This window comes from Gavialis gangeticus, unplaced genomic scaffold (genome assembly GCF_001723915.1).
Source record: "Gavialis gangeticus isolate Ggan-Ray unplaced genomic scaffold, GavGan_comp1, whole genome shotgun sequence".
NCBI classification, from domain to species: Eukaryota; Metazoa; Chordata; order Crocodylia; family Gavialidae; genus Gavialis; species Gavialis gangeticus.
This window is the reverse complement of record NW_017729022.1, coordinates 169,867,474-169,878,185: the sequence shown is the minus strand read 5'-3', so window position 1 is coordinate 169,878,185 and position 10,712 is coordinate 169,867,474.

Here is a 10,712-nt window from a genome sequence, read left to right as displayed (position 1 = left end):
CGCGCTCGGGGCGTGGCCGCCCCCGCCCCCCCCCCTGCCACTAGGCCTCTAAAAGCATGCAGGCATTTTGACCCCTGGGGCACACCAGCAGGCAGCCTGAAGCAACTCCAGGCCCTGTGTCCCCTTGAGCAGGCCACAGTCTAGCCTCTCCAACCTGCCTGCACCCCGGCGCCACTGCCTGGCACTGCAGTGCTGCACAGCTGCCAGGCCCACGCTGTTCCGGCCTGCAGGCTGCTCCAGCCTCCAGTCAGGCCTGCCAGCCCCCAGGCCCAACTGCAGCTCCACCTGCCTACAACCCACCCCCAGCATCCTGCCCTGAGCTTGCAGGTACTGTGGGGCACTGCCTCTGCCACACCACTGTCAGTCCCTCTCTGGGCCCCTGCACCGGGTGCTGCTGGCAGCTGTCCAGGCCCAGCAGCACAGGGACAACCGTATAGAGGCCCAGAGAGCTGGCGCAGGACCCACAATGGCCTCGTCCTCACCAACACCCATGCTCAAGCCCATGCCCAGTACTCAGGGCCCCAACTGGTTGCAAGAGGAGACTGGCAACCTTGTGGCATTGTGAGGTGAGACGGAGGTACAGTGCCAGTTCAAGTGGGGCAGGCACTCCAAAGCCCAAGTCTATGTGGGGCTGTCAAGCCAGTTGCATAAGCATGGGCACAACCAGTTGGTGTGGCAGCGCCACATAAAAGTCAAGGTCTTGTGGGCACAGTGGGTTGCCATCACTGACCACAATCGTTGGGCAAGGAGTGCCCGTAAGCCAGTTTACTCGCAAGTAAACTTGATGAGGCAACTAATGGGTATCCTTGTGCCCCAGGACCTAGGCCACAGCCATGCTGTGTACAGCAGCATGGACAGCCTGCCTGAGCCCCCACCCCAGCCTTGCACCCATGGTGACATGTCACTGGGCGAGGGCTCCTCCAGCATCCAGCAGCCCATCCCACTGAGCTCCCTGGCTGCATCCTCCAATAGCAGCTCAGGGAGCTCGACCCAGTACCTGCCGCACCAGCTCTGCAGCCCCAGTCCTCGCCATGAGGTATGACTGGCCATGACACCACTGGCCACCAGCAGCACCAGCTCCTTCCAAGTGGGGACCCCCAGCCAGGCATGCTCCACTGACGACACCGCCTGGAGCTGCATGCCATCACCAACAGCTGTGATCATGCAGAGCCTCCAGCCATGCCAGCTCCAGCCACATGGTAAGCCCCACACTGGGGGGAGGTCTCTCTCCTGCCCCTGCCCCTGGACCCTGGCACCTGTTCCTGCCCCATCCCCCGCCCAGCATGGCCACAAATCCTGGAGTCTGTCGGCAGCATCCCTGCCGGGGTCTGGCCACACAGCAGGGTTGAGGTGACAGATGCACAGTGGCAGCCCTGGAATAGTGCATGGCAGGCGGGAAAACAGTTGCTGTGCTTGGGTGAGCCGCAAGGGGCGGGACCACCCTGGGCCATCTGGAAGTCAGCACAGTGGGCCAGTAGAGCCAGCATGGTGGCCAGCAGGAGTCCAGGGTGCTGGTCATCACTGCCAGGGGCAAAAGCTGGAGCAGCAATGGTGCAGGGAGACAGAGGCAGTGAGGAGAGTGCTGCCGCATGCTGTCCCTGCACTGTGCATACTGCTCTTGGCCAGGAAAGTGGCCCCCAGAGAGCAGCAAGCAGGCCTTGTTTTTGAATAGGTCTGCCAGCTGCTGGCATCTGGAACCTGGAGCTCCCACTGGTGGCAGCAGGGGCCCATTGCTGGGCCCCAGAAAGCAGGAGGAGATTGGCAGCAAATCTGCTCCTGCTTCCCTGCATGTGTAGACTCCTGACCGGCACCATTTACTCACAAGTAATTTACTTGCAAGTAAACTGGTGCTGCAGTGTGCACTTCTCAAAACTGGGGGCTGGCCAGCCAAAGCCACACTCCAGCTGCTGGCCAGGCTCTGAGTGGCAGGATCGCTGCTGCTGCAGCCCCAGGAGGCCCCCAGGTAAGGCTGCTACTCCATTTTGGGTAACTTGCCATGCACTAAAGGGCATGTGGCACAGGTGTTCCCCAGGGACAACTAGGAGCAGCACAAGATACCCCACTGCTAGTTGTCCCTGGGGAACCAAATGACCATGCTCGTGTGGACGCGGCCTTTGATAGTATTTTTGATAGTATTTTTGATAGTATGTTTGCTCTCTGCAAACTCAGAGAGGAGACAAGGCATTGGTTAATACTGAAGATTTTCCTCACAACTCTAGGTCCCTTTTCTTCCCCTTCTGTTTGAACAACAAAAGCTCAAATTCTGCGATACAAATTTATAAATGATGAAATGCAGCACTGCATGCTGCTGGAGGATCAGCTGCAGAATCAGATCAGACACAGGCCCTTGGTGTATGAGCAAAGAAGCTGTACCCATATTGCAACGTCTCTGTTTTCTACCAGAAATACTCAGGGTAGATCCACTCAGTGCTGGTGCTGTCTCATGAGCAGCAAAACTGACAAAACTGCAGTGAGAAAACACCATGCAATGAACTGGCTAGGTGCTCATGCACTTACCTCTGCACCTGTAGACAAGCAACTGGATTCAACTCTGCATCCTTGACCGGGCCCATACTGTCTGGCTCAAGTGATCGGAACTTGTGCTTCTGGAGCAGGAAGACCCGTTGTTGTTAAAACACAAGGAGCTGTGGGGTGCAGCACAAGGAGACCTGAAAACTCCAAGGTGGCTACAGATTTATTACAGTACAATGTGGAGTCTGTCCCTAATCACAGATGTGAAGTTATAAATAAAATTAAGTGGCCACAGTTTAGCCAGTTCTATTTTGACAATAAAAATGTTGCTTTTATTTTCTAAATGATTTCATATCTCTAACGTTCTCACTTCCAGCTGGAAGGGTAAATGCCAAATACCAGAAATAGCAGCCACTCTCAGTGCACCCAACCATACATGCTAGGAATCCTATGACAGCATGAAGGCTCATGAGATTTCTAGCCTGATGTTCCAGCCTCAGGAGGGTTCAGGAATTGTGACAAAACATCTAAATGCTAGATATTTACTGCTGCAGAAAGAACCCCCATGAGATTGTCTTGACCCTGCACAGCTTTATTCACAGGAGGAACTATGTACATCAGTCAGAGTTTGTAAGATCAGACCCCTTTTAAGTTTAACCAATCACTTCTTCAGTTCCACAGTATCATCAAGCATGGGGTACTGTGAACTTTCATTTCTTTGCTCTCAAATTAAACAAGCTTATTAAAGTCTGCTTGATATTACCTACAATATGTGCACAAAGCTAGTAACATATGATGACAGGAATCCATTTATTGGCTTTGAGGGTTAGCTTTATGGCAAGAGGTCTCCTGTACTTGACTGCCCTCTACACTTGAGCAAAGGAAGGGCACTATAAAGCCAGCTTGGTAAAACAGGGCCCAATTCTGTTCCCAATGAAGTAAATGATTTTTTTTCCTTTTGCCTTTGATTAAAAAAAGATAAAACAATTGGCCAGAGCTGTAGAACATACTCTTTCTAGTCACTCAAGAACTCCATGCCATGATGCCCCAAGTAGGAAAAATGTGCCACTGAAAATGTTTATAACATCTGATTTAATGTTATACAGTTTCCCTCAACCATAAACCAGAACAAATACTACAAGATTTATTACATCCTTCCTTCCAGGGACTTAAAATTGTAGTTGAATAATACAGAAGTTAAACAGTTCAGAGCAAAAACACAATAATTCTGCATGCAGGATTCCTAAGAGACATATTGTTTTCCATAGGGAGTTAGATCTAAAATCTCAGTGATGAGTCTCTAAACAGGTCCTTTCCCATTTGCATTGAATAATAATATGTATTTGAATTTTTTTCCTTTAAGCAGGGTGTTGAGCTCTGTCTTTTTGCACATAGAAAATTAAAAACTATTAGAGATTTTTGTAGCAGTAAAGAGCTAGTCCTATATAGCAGAATCCTGGATAAGATGCATTTGGCAACATACTCCATTGCATTATAGTCATACCATTGTTGCCTTCTGTGCCAATATTAATAGTATGAAGGCTTTTTAGTACGTTTCACATTTGAAAATCATTTTATTTATTTCTTTAGTTGTCACGTAACCTGCCTCCTGCAAGTATAGGGGAAATTTCTCTGTCTGTTGCTTATGATCCTAGGCATAAAAAGTAGATTTTTTGAAAGCATTCAGCATTGGTTTGATTCTGCTTCTATGTATCAATGACATATTCAATGTGAACAATCTAGGCATTTTACTTACAATGCATGTGTAAAGTCTCTGCAGGAAGGAGGAGGGGGCTCTCAGCACCAACTGGATCAGCCCTCTGTGAGATCATAGGGGACCTTCACCCCTCTTGAGGGAGCAGAGGGTATAAGAGGAGAATTAAATTAGAATATTTATGATAGCATTCTATGCTTACTTCTCAGCAAATAGTTTGGCAATATGGTGTTCAAAAAATCTTAGAAACATCACAAAGCTGCCTCAATATATTTTACCACCAAAAATTACATTTACAATTTCTAAACAATTTCCTTTTTAATTAACTGGCACCATTTCAATGCCATATTTTTAAAGGAGGCCAGTGGATGGGAAGCTGGGGCTGGGGGCAGTAACTGACCAAGTGGTTTTCTCCGATTACTTCCATCTTCTTGAAATCTTTAAAGTAAGTGTAGCAGTTGCTTCATGCTATTACAGCTCTATTCTCAACTGTACTGGTATCACACACACACACACAGATGCTTAAAGTGTGGTGGTACAGAACTACTTTGAAAAGCCAGTTTATAAAAGTAGGAACAGGAGGGCCCATATTCATCTTTCACAGAACTGACCTACTCCAGTGATATGCATTTTGCTAACAGTCTGCTTTTCAACACAACCAGGAAGGCAGCAGTGAGATTTCTTCATAAATGGCTACCAGCAGCGCAGGGCTATAGGCTGTCCTTTGTTATATCTGTACAATCAACCAGTATGAAAAAGGGTGCAAGTCAGGGCAAGAAGCTGAACCTGTTTTTGAAGTATTTTTGATAGCAATTCTATGAAGGCCAAAACTAAATCCACCTCTCTCAATAAGTTTGTTGGCTCTGTCACACTCAGCAAATCAGTAAGTAGTAAAAAAGTAGGGTTTGTTATCACTGCAATATGCACATGTGACACTGAAAGAAACAGTTCTGTTGAATTTAATGAACATATTTTACAGTCACCTTTCTGTCTAATTGCACTTCAGCGGCTTGTTCCAAGGCTTGGTGGGCTGTTGTACACTAACCCCCCACATCCTATCCAAAACAGAGACCGAGTAGTATAGATACAAATTCTATTGATGCATACCACCACCCTCAAACTCTGGCACTGTATTAAAGTTGATAAAAAATATTAAAGCTGTAAGCATAGCTGTTTGTTTGTAAAACATATTAAAGCAGCTCTGTAATGTTGCCAAGATTTCTTGAGAGCAACATTGTTTAACTTTTTGGGAGAAAATAAGCATTGAATACTATGATAAAGATGCTAATTTAATTCCCCTCGTACACTCCCTGCACCCTCAAGAACATGCACATTTCTTCAAGCAATATATGTAAAATGCCTGGATTGTTTGCTTCAAATAGGTCATTACAAAAACCATTGGAAAATTCATGTTAACAACCGTTTGACAATAATGTATTTCAAGCTGTGCAAAAAGCCTGGAGTGTATAGACTAGTGTTTCAATTGATTTGAAATATAGCCTAGCATTTGTCTTGGCTACATTAACAAGATCTGTTTTACCAATCCATTTATATTTATGATGACTAGGGGCAGATAATAGTTGTTAAAATTTGTCCTCCTGACATGAAAACACTACTTTGTCATTAATACATTTTGTAGTATAAACTATGATGTCAGGTCAATGTAAAGGGTAAAAACTTTCCTAAAGTATGCACACATCATTTTTTTAAAGCAATTGAGCCTAATGGAATAACAAAGGTCATAATAACAAACCATTACAGCTTTGGTCTTGGCAACTATGTCCACAGAAGAATCTCCAAGAAACAATCATCATTTCTCCAATGTTATGGCATTAGGACGACAGGAATGGTTCACAAATGAGTCATGTGGGCCCAGAAACGCAGTAGCTATGTGAAAGCTGAGCGATCAATTATTCATTTGTTTACCAAGAGCTTTCCTAACTGACATTAACCAGAACTTCTTGAAAAGAAGAGCTTTACAGCTGTCCTTGGGTGTCCCATAAGTCTGTGCTCTGAAACTAAAAAGATTGCTTAATTTCTCTGTAAGTAATCTGGTATTTTTATTGCAATAAACAACAACATATGGGCTAATTATCTGGGCCCAGCCTGAGACCTAGCAGGTGTAAAAACAGTAAAAGGACCATCCCCAACACTGGGATGGGAAGAAGGAGGGGAAGAGAAGAGGGAGAGAAACAGATAAGGATCCAATGTGCAAAAGTTCATTTAACCCAAGAGCATGCACGCACACAGGCCCTGATCTTGCAAACCTGTGTTCAGGTGTGTGAACTCACTAGACTCAAAGGATGCACTCATATGCAGTGACCCAATACCTACATGTCTGCAGAAGCAAAATTGATGGCCTCCTAAAAATGTATCACATTCTGTCCTAATTTATTTTAAGATCTAGTGTGCTAAGTAATTCCAAGATTTACATAGAAAAAGGTGAGTAGAAGGGAAAAAAAATCTTCTTTTTTCTTCTGTTTATTTCTTGTGCATGTGATAGTACCATACACAAAGTCAGTTTCCCCATGTTGTCTACAAAATATAGTCTCCTGTTTAGATGGCTACTTCAAACAGCAAAGGAGTGAAAAATACATGGGTTTAAAAAATATTGAATATTAGGAAAATTTGATTATTGTTCCACATAAGTTTCCAGTGTGCCAAGGATGGCACCTGAACTTTATTTAAAACCCATTTTCTTTGGAGTTGGCCAAGATTTCAAGAGAGTCTGTTCAAAGATCTAAATTAAACCAAGAAATGAAAAAATATTCAGCATTGAGGCTGAAAAGCATGCCATACATTCTAGCTTGATTAGATTTGTACACATGCTCAAAAGGTACATGGTCTGTTAAAAAACTTTTGGGCTAGGAACAGAAATTACACATAAACCAGTATAAGTGATCAGAGACGAGTTCAAATTTGTAACACAACAAAAGTTCAGTGCATATAAACCACTTTTAAAATGGCCAAAATGGCCACTTTATGATAAACCTGGATGGATCTAGTATCAGACTTAACTGATTTAGATTAAATTGGTTTATTGAACTTCTGTCCCAGATCCCCTCCAGATTCAAGCTAACTCACACTCCCCCAGCATCCCAGGATGCTTTCCACCTCCCCCACAAGCCCACCACTCTCCCTTCACAGGGTAGCAGGCAAGCTTTGGCTCAACCTATCTGCTTCAGCAGAGAAGGAATGTGTTCTCTAGCACTAGTCCTCTGGCTTCTGGCCTAGACCACTACAGGCATGTGGCTGCATTTCCAGAATCAAAAGTGAATGTCTGTTCACTTGCTTATCAGTTCAATTAGCTTAGACTTGCCTAAGAAGATTGAATTAATTCAGACTAAGGCTTTTTGACTGTCTGGACTTAGCCCAAAAGGCTAGCATATCTTGTGTTTATGGTGCACTGCAGTTGTAACAGCTATGATAGAGGGTTATATTTTCAAAAGCACTTAAGTGACTTAGGAGCATAAGTCCTTTGGACTTGTCCAAGTCACTTAAGTGCTTTTGAAAATCTCATAGTACCGCATGCAGAGAATATACAAATACCATAAACCTGATGGGATACATTTTCTAATCTTGTGGGTACCACTTTTTCTTACTAAAAGCACTTAAGCATCCACTTTTTTGCAGTCAAGATGTTTTATACACAAAAAAAACTGACTTGCATTCAGATCACGTATATATGCAGTAATCAAGCAGGTAAGCATGCAAGCCTTCAGGATCCATAAGTACATGCAAAAGCTGCTGTACATAAACAGTGTGCAAGTAAAACATCAGCATGAAGTGTTGCACTGCCAAAAACACAACTTTACACACAATTTTAAAAGTGTTTAGGGCTTCTTTAAAATCTAAGTTTTTAAACAATGGTAACCCGGTGAGAAAATACATTCTTAATGAAAATCTTTAACTAAGAAGCACTTGCCATATACACTAACTTTGACTTTTATCATTATTATTTCTGGAGTTCCAGATATGAGCATAATGCTTAATTTGTCCTATTTTCAAAAGGTCTCTGCCTCAAAATTATCAATGAAATTGGACAGGCACAAAAAACAGAGGTAAAAAAGCCATGATAGCAGAAGCCAAGAACAAGCAAGCCAGCTTGATGGACTAAGGAGAAATGATAGAAAGGTCTGAGAGTGTAGTTTTCTTTTACATTTAAGGTGGTAGCAGATTGCAATTAGCAGCATTGAAAGTTAACATAAGCTATTAAAACTTAAAAAGCGCAGTAAAAGTTGGACACGTAAGCAGGCTTGGGAAGAGTAGAGAAGTACAGTACATTTGGGGATGATCACTTCAGACAAGCAGTTGCTTAATATAGATACATCCTCATACAGATTTCATGTCATACTCTACTGAGGGTTATAGGTAAACTGAATTTTTATGGGGGCAAAACAGAAATGAGTGAAATGCTAGATCACTCAATCCTGTACCTACCAAAACAACAGTGCAGGAGTGGGGCATAGTGAAATAACCTGGCAGACAAATTACAAAAAGTAAATAGCATGATTTTTTTTTTGTTTCTGGCTTTGGGTAGGAGGAATTCACCATGTCTCCAAACTGACAGGATCCCAGGTCACATTCTTATGTACTTCCTGTAAGAACTATAGAGAAACATCTAAGCACCACGAGGAGCTGAGCTTCCTGAAATGTTTAGGCATCTGTGACAGCAAGTCCTGCAGTGAACACACAGAATCTTGAACTCAGGTCCTAGTAGGTGGGCCTACTAGGTAGGTCCTATTTTCAAACATGTTTTTAATGATTTAGCATCATAAAAATTATATTTATTTAAAAAGAAGCAGAACTGTCAAACAGCTGACAGAGAGAATAAAATGCAGCTTCACTGTCTGACATCTGGAAAAGCAGAAGAAGGAATATTGTAGGAATGTTATTTTCTGAAAGCCACATAACTCTCTCAGATGCACGATTCAATGTTGCCAGGTGCTAAGGTCTCTGCAGGAAGGAGGGAGCACTCAGCACCAACTGGATCAGCCCTTTGTGAGATCATAGGGGAACTTCCCTCACCCAAATTTATGATTCCATCTCCAAAAGTTTATGCTCCACTATATTTATGATAGTTTATAATCTCAGTAAAGCTTTAAGCATCAATTTTGATGCATTGTACTGCCAAGTTTTATAGAGTGTTACTACAGTGGGTTTAGGTGGACATAATGTTGTAACAGTTCAGAATAGGAAAAGATTACTTATTATATCATCAGTCTTACTGTTAGACCTGCTCTTCTATATCAAGGAATGTAGTGGCGGTTCCCTGAGAGAATTGTCCAACTTTATATACCACCACCCCCACCCCCCTGGCCCTGAAACCAGCACTTAGAGCCTCAGGGTTGACATAGGGACCAGGGCAGTCAGGCTGATTGCCCACACCTGCACTGTACCTACAGTTGTGGAGGCAGATGCCCCTCAGGGCAATACATGAGCCATAACCCCGAGTTAGGGAGACTGCATGAAGATCTACATGGCTGGCGAGTAGACAGGGTGTAGGGGAGGCAGAGCCCAGAGAACAACCATGGCAAGCCTGTGAGTATCCTGTCTTCAGGTCTGAGGGGAAGGAACACCACTGAACCCCCCTCTTCTTTACAGTTCCATCAAGTTGTGGCAGGCGAGCCAGGGACCCAGCGGGAACATACTCACAGTGCCAACTGGGGGCACCACAAGGAAGTTTTAGGTCTCTGCAGTTTACACCAGCACATCAAAAGTAGGGAGAGGGTAGAAAATATGGTGAAGACAAAATAGAGATCATCCTGCCTGCAGCAGGAGGTTGGACAGGATAACTTCCTGAGGTCCCTTCCATTCCTGCTTTTCTACGATTCTATGAAAGCAAAGAAGCATAACTGAACTCTTTCTTCATAGAGAAGCTGAAGTCATTTGGAGTTTTATCTGAATAAATTCAGGGTTGGGGGGAATTCAGTTTGTTAGCATTAAAGCACTTTACACACACCTCTTTCTCAGGTAAACTGTAAAGCTTACAGAAGCCTACAGAAAAATCAGAGCTCTGAAAAGAGAACAGCTAGGCATAAAAACACAGCTACTTACAGCTGTTTAACAATGAAATAGTGTGGAAAAAGAGAAAGTTAGTAGATTATACTCTAACAGCAAAGAGGCAAGCAAAGATCAGGAGCCAAATCCTGTTTGCTTTACTCAAGTGAGATGTCACCCTATTCCCAGGTCTTGTTGCTGCCAGACATTGTACATCTGGCTGCTGAGGGATTATCAGTATCAGCTCTAGCATCTCAAAGGAGATAACTACAATGCCATTAATTCACAAAGAATTTATTTAAATGAAAAGCTATTGAAATATGGAACATGTCAGTGAACCACAGAAAGCAGCAACAGAAATAAGGCATGAATCGGTTAAAAAAATAGTCAGAGAAAACTGTAAAGCTGAAAAATTATATACTGTGGATTTTCATAAACATAAAAGAAAACTCAGATGAAACCACAGAGGTTTATCCTACACTCTGAACAGGTAAAGCACCATTATTTTTATTGTGACCACAGACTG